Genomic DNA, 10217 nt, shown 5'->3' with positions numbered 1-10217 from the left:
AAGAGGTGTAATCAAGAGGTAGTGAGATCAATCTTTAATAAAGTCTTGGACATGCTCTCTCTGGGTGTGTAAAATGTTCTTATTTCTCCCCCATGGCAGATAATGATGATCTACAGGTGAAGCCATCATTACCTCAGTGTTCATAAGAAGGTTCCAGGAGGTGAAATCTTCTTAAATCAGACTCTTTCATCGTGGTTTTATAAGGAAGCATTGTGTAGATCCCTAGGCATTGACCTTTATGTTATAAGGCCTTTTCATTAACATAAGGACATGCACATTTCAAGGGTGTCTGTACAGCTTTAGAACTCCTATGCCTCCAAGATTAACTTTATTCCTCTTCACTGAAGGAATCTTAACCTGCACCAGCTTCTTTTGATTACAGACATGAGGCATTTTATCATCAGAGCCCTGCCGCAGCATGAGTCAGGTGTCATCTTTCTTTAGACTGGAAATCAGAACAGAGCTGAAACTGTTCCTGGCTTCTCCCTGTGCTCCAGGATAGCTTTGTTCAGTTCCATCAGCAGAACCTGATTTAATTTAATGAAGGGCTGATCAGATAAACCAGGGATTGGTTGCTGTTAATACTGGGCCTTTATTGTTGAGAGATATGGAAACGGTTGAGATAACACACTCTCACACAAAGCAATCTGTAACATAGCAGGGACGGAGGCAGGATGCAAGTGCGTGTGGGTTTTATTAACAAAGTCCATGATGAAAAACAGATGTAACAAAGTGAACTAAACACTGAACAGTAAAATCAGATCTAAAGGATTACTTTGATACTGAGCTCAAACCAGAGACACAGAACACAGCATGGTTGCAGGCAACACAAAGCAAAGTTTAGATGTGAAACGGCTACTGGTTTCACTGCAAACCACGATAAACGTTCCTGAAGGTTAGTGATACAGGTTTAATGTTAATTACTATGGTTTAAAAACATATGTTATAGTCTCAAACAAAGCAACAGTCTCAAACGAAAACCCACCAGCGTAGGGCATAACAAGGGCTTGTTTTCTGACAGAGGAAGCATGGCTCAGGGAAAGAGCCATGGTGCAGTGCCCAATCTCAGCTCCCCATTTTAATTTCAGTCCCTCAACCCTTGAAACAAGGGGAGGATTAATGCGGACAGGGAGGTGAAATTTGGAAACACACCAGAGTGTGTGAAGACTGTAATCTAATGGGCTTACTACATGTTTATGCAGGAGAAGCAAGGGCGGATTAACAGAACAGAAAACAGAAGCACATGGCGCTACTGCAGGGTCCAAGCCCCATTGTTTCTATTGTGATGGTGAATTTGTATGTGTTTTACTAAAAAACATTTCCAGGTGTATGAAATATTGCTTGTTTAACTTTAACCAGCCAACCTTACACCAAATACTTAACCATTTGTTCAATGTAATATTTTACTAAAGGATATGTGCACACAGGGCAACAAGAGGAATAAGGCAGCACATTGTCATGACCAAGGGGCAGGTGTGACTGAGGTGGCCGTGGTTAGAGAAGCAGGCTTGGGACTGGAAGGTTGCTGGTTTGGGGGTGGGCACCCAACCTCCCAACTGCACCCTGGTCGCTGGGGATTGCTCTAGTTATGTGTGTGTTCCCCAATTCATTACCAACAATATAGTTAAATGTGGAAGACACATTTTGTATTACTTTGTAAAATGCCAAATACATTTCAGAAATAAGGAAGTGATTGGAAGCTCAAGCCAGAGCTCAGTGACTAAACCCTTACACCTTTCCCACTTTATTATCAGATCTGGAGGTTAAGCTCATCCGAAACAATGACAGTGAAGTTTAAAAGCCTGGCCTCCATTCAAGGCATCAGACACTTGTACGATTCTCCATTTCTCTAATTATCTCCCATCAATGCCATGAGGGCTCGTGCAATACAGGAGTGTGTGAAAGTATTAATCAAAGAGATTCGCCCAAATGCCATCCAGAACTTAAACACATCCCTTGTTGCTCTCTCTCAAAATAGTTTCTGTAGAAGGCCAGCATTTTTTCCCCAAGCTTTCAGTCTCTATTAGCAGGATCACAGCTGCTGCTCACTCACACTTTGAAACCAGAAGTGCGGAGAGAGTCCCGCTGGATCCGTGCCAGTGGATGGATCCAATTAACTCAGGTTGAGTAAGTTTGTTCGGATCTGGTTTTCTTTGGTAAGGCACTTTCTCAATGAGATATATTTCTTTATAATGATTAGAAACTTTAATTTAAATGTATTTCACTTCACCATCATTTTAACCACATTAACACTTAGGGTATTTGCTAGAGGCATTAATTGTTATCATTCATTCATTCATTCATTCAGTGAACTCACCATGCCATCTTCACTCTCACATCCCTCTCTCTCTGTCTAGTGAACCGAGAATGCTGTTCCCACCCTTGCTGTATAAACTGGATTAGCTGCACCTGTTGTCTATCACCAGGACTTTTCAAAACTATAATCACTTTAAAGGGGTTGCACGGTGGTGCAGCAGGTAGTGTCGCAGTCACACAGCTCCAGGGTTGTGGGTTCAATTCCTGCTCCGGGTGACTGTCTGTGAGGAGTTGGTGTGTTCTCCCTGTGTCCGCGTGGGTTTCTTCCGGGTGCTCCGGTTTCCTCCCACAGTCCAAAAACACACGTTGGTAGGTGGATTGGCGACTCAAAAGTGTCCGTAGGTGTGAGTGAATATGTCTGTGTTGCCCTGTGAAGGACTGGCGCCCGCTACAGGGTGTACTTGCGCCCAATGATTCCAGGTAGGCTCTGGACCCACCACGACCCTGAATTGGATAAGCGGTTACAGATAATGAATGAATGAATAATCAATTTAAATATTTAAACATTCATTTATTACAAATTGCAAACAATAGAGAATAGACAGTCAGCTCAGTTCAAATTTGAGGCTCGCCAGTGTCCATTTGCAATAAACCATGAGAACCTGTAAGTTTTTAATCAGAGCAAATCTTCCAAGTGTGAACACACTGGGCAGAGAATTGGATTCCAGTTCCAATTGGAGAGTAGTACTGTTAGCCACTGTGCATCATGTTGCTATTATCATCCTTCCCAGACTTATTTCCAGGAATCAAAATTAGATGCTAGAGAGAACCCATATTTGTTTAAGTCTTAAACCCTCTCGTCTTCTCTCTACAGTTGACAGTAAATCTTTAATCTGTGAGGAAGAGTCTTGAAGCTGCACCTGCTTTGTCTGAGCGCTGGTTTTGTTGAGCGGAACAAGGTCCTTTGATGTTAGTGTTGCGCCCCAACCGATTCCGATTCCACTTTGCATTTACATGCCAGCGTAGCTTAGGAGATGTCGCCATTACTTTTGAATGTGCTCAGACATAACTAACCCACGAGTGAAACTTCAAACATTCAGAGACTCTCTGCCAACTGTGCACAGCTCTGCTCAAAAACAACTAAATTATTGAGGCTGTGTAAAGGAGGCAGAGAATCATACGCAGAAAACAAACGCTCAAGTACCCTGCCTTCCATCCATTTGATAATGGCATAACACACTTATTTATTGCTGCCGTAATGCAAAAGCTATGGGCAACCATTTGCATAATCACATTTAAGCCCATTTCTGTTATGTACTTCTCCTTAAAGAGCTAACCTCCCTCGCAACTTATTTCAAATTCTCCGCTTAAACCCCTCGTCTGTGTGGGTCAGGAAGAGAAGCTATCAATGAGATTAAAAAGTTCCCTCTTCCAACTTGCAGAGACTGCAAACACATTTCCTCCCTCACGTCTTGCTTTTTCATATTTTAAAATGTCCCTAATGGAGGAAATTACATGCTGCAATGTCCCATTGATTTTATACTGGTCCTAATACAGCAGTTTACAGTATTTTTTTTTTTTTTTAAATTCAGTGGCCATTAGATTGAAAGACCCTTTTATTGCAATTTCAAAACAAATGTTGAATATACTCATTCTCAATTCTCAGTTAAATGTACCTTTCTGTTAGTAAGTGCTAATTAGTGTTGTGGAAGATTAATTAAGTATTTATTTATTAAGAAGTATTTATTAAGAAATTTGCAAGATCATAAGTGTACCTTTTTCCCCTTTTATGGCTACTGACTTACCATTGGGTAGTGCCATAGTTCTATCGCGAAAAACTGGCCATCTTAAATTTATTGCTGATTCATAGTGATCAACTGGACACCCGAATATATACTAATCCTACCATGGACAAGAATTGCAAATTAGTTAATTTACCAGCTATAATCATAATATTAGATCAGTCTGGATTAAAGTATTTTTAACATGTTTATATTCTAGGGTCAACATGCTATAAATAGACATTAGACTTTGTCACGCCCTCGTCCTGTCATGTCTGTTTTCCCTGCCATGTGCTCTCTTAGCACATGGCTCTGTGTGTTGTTGTCCATGTCTCCGCCTTTGTTCTCATTTTGTTTCCAGTTCCTCGATTTGTTATAATCTCTAGTCATGCTTGTTCTCGTTGTGTTTTCCTTCTCCTAGAAATGTCATTTTGTTAGAATTCCTAGCTCTAGTCTTGTTGTTTTGTGTTCTCGTTCCTAGTCATATTCTTTCCTCGCTTCGTGTTTGCCCTCGAGTTTGTTTGTGTTTGTTTAGTTATTTTCTTGTAAATAAAAGTCTGTGTTGTAGCGTGTGCGTCCGCCTCCGTCTGTCCGACTCAGCGTTCCTAACAGACGTCTGCTTGCATTTGACGTATTACAATACAAGTATGTTTAAGACAAAAGTAAATATACAGTTAATAACCTATTTAAAGATTCTGAAAAATACATTTTATAATACATTTTATTTTAAGTGCTTACAGCTGATGTGATTTTACTAAATTGGTAATGTTAAATTGCATGTTAATGGTTCATTAACTGCTTGCTAAAAGTTAATTAACTGTTAAGAAGCAAACTTTAAAATAAAGTGTTTCCCAAAAGCTCACATTCCATATCTTCACTGGGCCTAAAATATGATGTACCACAAGTTCTACCAATCCTCCTCCTGGTTGTGCTGCTTAGGTTTGGTCACCACTGACTTTGGAGTTTTGGCTTGTTATTTTACTCCAGACTGTTCCAGAGAGGTTCTGTATTTTATGGATACATACTTTTATTGTAGCCATTATTTTATTCAGAAAAATCATACTGGAATTTTTTTGACTAGGTTAAGATCTTGGGTTATTTTACCAATCTCTGGATTAAATGACCATATAAAATACTTAGAATGTGAGTGTTAGCCACCATGCCATTGCAACTATACCAAATTATGTTTAAACTAATATTTAAAATCAGATAGAAAACCATAATTCATTTATTCAATTTCATCCTAATCAAGGTCACAGTGGGTCACTCACACACTCACCTGTGTACAGTTTCACAAACAGTTTCATGTACAGTTTCAGTCCACCTACAAGAATCTACTGTTTTTGGACTGTGGGAGGAAACTGCACACTCCTCAAAGACAGTGACCCAATGTAGGGATCAATCTCAGGACTCTGAGACCCTGGAGCTGTATGAAGCTACCTGCAGGAGTACAGTGGTCACAGGTAAAGCTGCAGTCTTCCTCAGCCAGGTCAGAAGCACTATATTTCTCAGATATGACTTTGACCTGTTCATTTTTTCCGCCAGCATCATCACTGCAGTGGAGGAGGAATACGTGCATTTGTCTGTAGATCTCTCTCTCTCCCTCTCTCTCCCTCTTTCTGAGAATGAATAAATAAGTAGAAAATATGAGATCAGTGCTCAGGGATCCTGAATTTATGAGGCAGATTCAATTTGTTTCTTATTGACACATCCGTCCATCCTCAGCAGAAATCCTTCCCTTTTATTGATCCAATATCTGAGGCCATCCCTTGGAGGTCATAGCCTTATAAAATATTGGTACGTCCTGACCCTTAGCCAAAAATCCAATGTCTCTGGTCCTCTTATGTCTTGTTTAACAAAAATGACCCAAGACAACAGTCGCCTGGGGATAGCTGGACTTGCAAATGATGAAAAATCCTATGGCGCCATAAACGGCTCCCGTCGCTTTTACCAGGATGGACGATGGACTCGTTTCAACCCTGACTCTCTGCCCACATTAATATTATATTATTATATATTAAAGATTTCCTGACTTCTTGATCTGATCATATCATATCACAGATGCAGTATTATTTATATTTCTAATTTTAAAAAGTGGATTTGATTTCAATGGGATGTAGGAAGCTAGAGGAAAGGCTCTGGTCCATGCTTCCATGCAGCATTTACAAACATACTGGGCACTTCTTAGGAAGAGAAAAAAAACATATACATCCTCATAAATATATAATAAATGGTTTATTTGTTGCAGATAGGGACATGCATAAGCCAGGAACATATCTCCCAGCAAGTAATCAGCGGTCCAACAAGATCTCCAGAAATTTGATTATATACAACTACAAGGATCCCCTCAGATATTCATTACATTCTAGGTTGTGATTTACTTTGAATATTAAGCTTCTAAAAGTTACATAGTGCAGTTTCCGAAGTGAGACAGAAGTAGCAACGAGGAAGGATCTGTTCTCCCTATTACAAGTCAGTGCAACACAATGATTTTGAAGCTGTGATTCTAATGTAACGATGCTCACTAATGTTGCTTTAAGGTTGAATTTTCATGCAGGGTATGCGTCAGGAATTTGTGTATACCTTCTCTACAAAAGTTTAAATATATATATATATATATATATATATATATATATATATATATATATATAATTACACATTTTATGCATCTTGGCAATATGTGCAAATACCAGATTGATACCAAGCTGAGCAATCAGCCAGATTACACTTTAAATTTGATTCATTTGTGCTAAATTTTCTGATTTAAATAATTAGAGGAGGGTAATTGCCTTCATGCAGTGTTTGAATGCTTTTGCTGCATCTGTGCCAACAGAACAGCCAGTTACTGTAGATCAAGCTTTAAAAGCCCATATTGGCCATTCAGGTGCTGCGATGGAAAATGACTTGACCTATTTTAATTAAGATAATCAAAATAAAAACTATAATTACAAGCAGAGTTAATAATAACTCTGTAATCAAATTAACTAATTAAATGAATGTCCCCTTGTGGAGAATCACCTCCTACTAAACATGAATGAGTGAGTTAGTGTATTCCATGGGGTGTTTCAAAGCATAGAAATGATCACCTTATCGTTTTTTATTTTCATGAATACTCATGTTCATTTTCTCAATGTTAAACATCAGTGAGTCATGAAACTCGCCCCGAGTCGGCCACGTTGTTGGCTGGATTTGCTCAGTGTGGCCTTTGTGTGGAATACTAAATACCAAAAGTTTACCGACAGGCTGGATCCCAGTTGAAGCCTTAACTCAACCCCTAAACTAAGGGCAAACACGTTAAAAAGCCTGGTCTTTGCCGACAGATTAACCGAGGCATTCAAGTCTTGACACCCCCCCACACACACTTCCCTTGCATAATGTTTCACAATGTGGATGCTAGCAAAACATGGCTAAATGAGGCAGGGTTTAAAGATATTCCAAATCATGTCCAGACGACAATGTGACATGCCGTGCGCTACCTTAGGCCAAGCCACTTATTCAGCTCAGATGTCCTTGGACTGTTTTATTGAGTTACGGATTAGCATGTCATTGCTAAGGGCAGGGAATTCAAGGCAATTTTTTGCCCTTGTTCCAAAGTGCCACAAAACGCTTCTTTTTGTGCTTCAGCCTTGCTTGGTCCAGACGAAGGCTGAAATGCCTGCTATTTCTGAAGAATCACAATACTTTGGTTCTCTGGCTTCCTGCTGTGCTCTAAACACACAGACGCCAGCAGAAGTTCCATGACCTTCTTTTTTGAAACAGAGTCCTGCTCTCTGAAGTGAAATCTCTGCCAAAGTCAAATCTTTCTGATCTCTGGGTTTATTTTTTTCTATTTCAAATTCTGACATTTCTCTTTTGACACTGACCTTATTGTGTCTGGTCAGTGGGAGTGTTTGACTTTATTTTTACAGAACAAAACCAGATTTTTTGAACTGTAGATAATGAGACAATATTTTTCCCTAATTTCATTTGGTGATGAGCATTGGTTACTATGTTGTTAGCACCAGATACAATATGGTGAGCACCAGATGTTGTGAGCACCATGTACTATCTGATGAGCTCCAGATACGATGATGTGATCACAAGACTTTATCAGTTGAGCACAAGATACTACATCATGAGTTCCAGATATTATGTGATGTTCTCCATACATTATCATCAGAGCACCAAGATAGCAGGAGATGATCTGTGGTGAGTGCCAGATACTTTGTCCTGAGCACCAGATATGAACAACATGCCCTGAGTATTATGTGGAGAGCACCAGATACCATGTTTTAAGCACCATATAATATGTGGTGAGCACCAGACATGATCAACAGAGCCTCAACTATCATGAGAGTGGCATATGATATGTGGTGAGTACCAGAAATATAGTGTGGACCAACAGATAACATGTGGTGAGCACCAGATAATTACATCTTGGTGCCATAGGTGCTGAGCACCAGATATTAACAACTAAGCACCAGATACTATGTGGCAAGCACTTGAAAGTATGCGGTGGGGACCATATAATATTTACTAATCACTATCTATTTTGTAGTTAACACAAACTCATATGAAATGAACTTGAACAATTATCAAGTGGGTACCAGATAATATGAAGTTGGTGAAATGTAAAAAAATAAACTCTGTTCAGAAACTGGAAATTCTTTTTAGTGAGCACCAGATACTATTTGTTCATCCACTTAATTAATTCTGATCTATTTTTAACAGAATGTTTAGGAAAGTTGTACTTTTCAAACTCTGTTTCTGAAACATCAGGTGTTTGTCAGCCATGTCAGTGGGAGTGTGGCACTGATTTAATGATGGTGGCACTGACAGAGCAGAGAGGGTGAGGATGTGTGGCGAGACACTATTTCTCACATATTTTCCCCTGTGTGGGACTCCCAGCACACTCAGTATGGCACATGTCTCTAAAAGAATCACCATTATGGATACTGAAGGTTTACACCACTTCAAATCATAAGAACGCATTCGTACACTGATGCCCAAAGCTAAGATTAACACTGGTAGATTAACCATCAAGCATTAGCATCAAGAATCACGGATGGCAGGAATATGATGCAGGAAAGAAATCAATTTCACATGTCGTGGGTTGTTCAAGCCTTGTGGGTCAGCTTCCAATATGGAGTGCTCTAAGTGCAAAAAGGTTATGTCTTCTAGTCCTCCTTTAAAGTAAAGTACGAGAGAAAATAAAATTTATTTGTGTTTCTGGTCACTCTCTGGATTTGTTTATACAAGCTTCACACACAGAGACTCAGAGACCTTAGAGTAATGTTAAAGTTGATGTTGGAAGCAGGAAAAGTGCGAGGGTATGGTTCTGAGGAGACTCTGGCAAGGGTCATATTGTGATGGTCAAAATATTTAATTAGAGAATCTCCAAAACACAAGTTTTGAGAAAAAGACAAGCTGAGGGGTGTTGCAGTGTGATGTTCTAGCTGAGGTTCTGCTGAGGAACCTTGGCTCCTGGAATTTATGTGTTATAAAGCCCTTTATTTATTAGCACATACCAAATATAGTGTGGTTGTCTTTGTCTGTCTATTCTGTGAAGTTTCTCAGCAGCTGGTTGCTGGAAATATGTGGTGATAAATGTGCTGCAATCTTCCTGATGAAATAAACATTTACAATGAAATGGTTATAATGTTAGAATGGTGTAGCAGTATTGTTATGATGATTTATTGGCCTGAGCTCTGCCTCCGTTTGGTGCACTGTATTGGAGCATGCCGTGGGTGTGTGTTAGTGTGTGTCAGTGATTAGGAAGGGGAAGATGACTTCCTGGCATGTTGTTTACTAATAAAATCTCCGGCTAGTGTTCGGATGGAGCCGGGGCTTCTTCCTGATGAGTCTGGCATTTATACTTCATTAGGAGAACACTCAGCGCCACTGAACTTCTAATTACTCGCTATTGGGCTTTGCCAACAAGCATGACCCAGACCCAGCCTTTAACACTGAACTGATAACGCCACCTTTTAAGGTGTAGTGTATCAGAAAGAGCCACGGAAACACAATTAGTGTCTCCATTCAACCAGTTTTAGACATTGCTTGTTCTATGTGAATTGCACATGAGCTTTTGCTTATCTGCACAATGCCAAGAGTAGGCTAGAGGGGTATGAAATCTCCTTGTGACGCAGTTAGAAAAACTGTCTCTGTGGTGGTACCCTCAAGGGTGCGTATTATGTATCT

This window comes from Hoplias malabaricus, chromosome 3 (genome assembly GCF_029633855.1).
Source record: "Hoplias malabaricus isolate fHopMal1 chromosome 3, fHopMal1.hap1, whole genome shotgun sequence".
Taxonomy (NCBI): domain Eukaryota; kingdom Metazoa; phylum Chordata; class Actinopteri; order Characiformes; family Erythrinidae; genus Hoplias; species Hoplias malabaricus.
The sequence above is the reverse complement of the archived record's forward strand: the minus strand, read 5'-3'. Positions refer to the sequence as shown.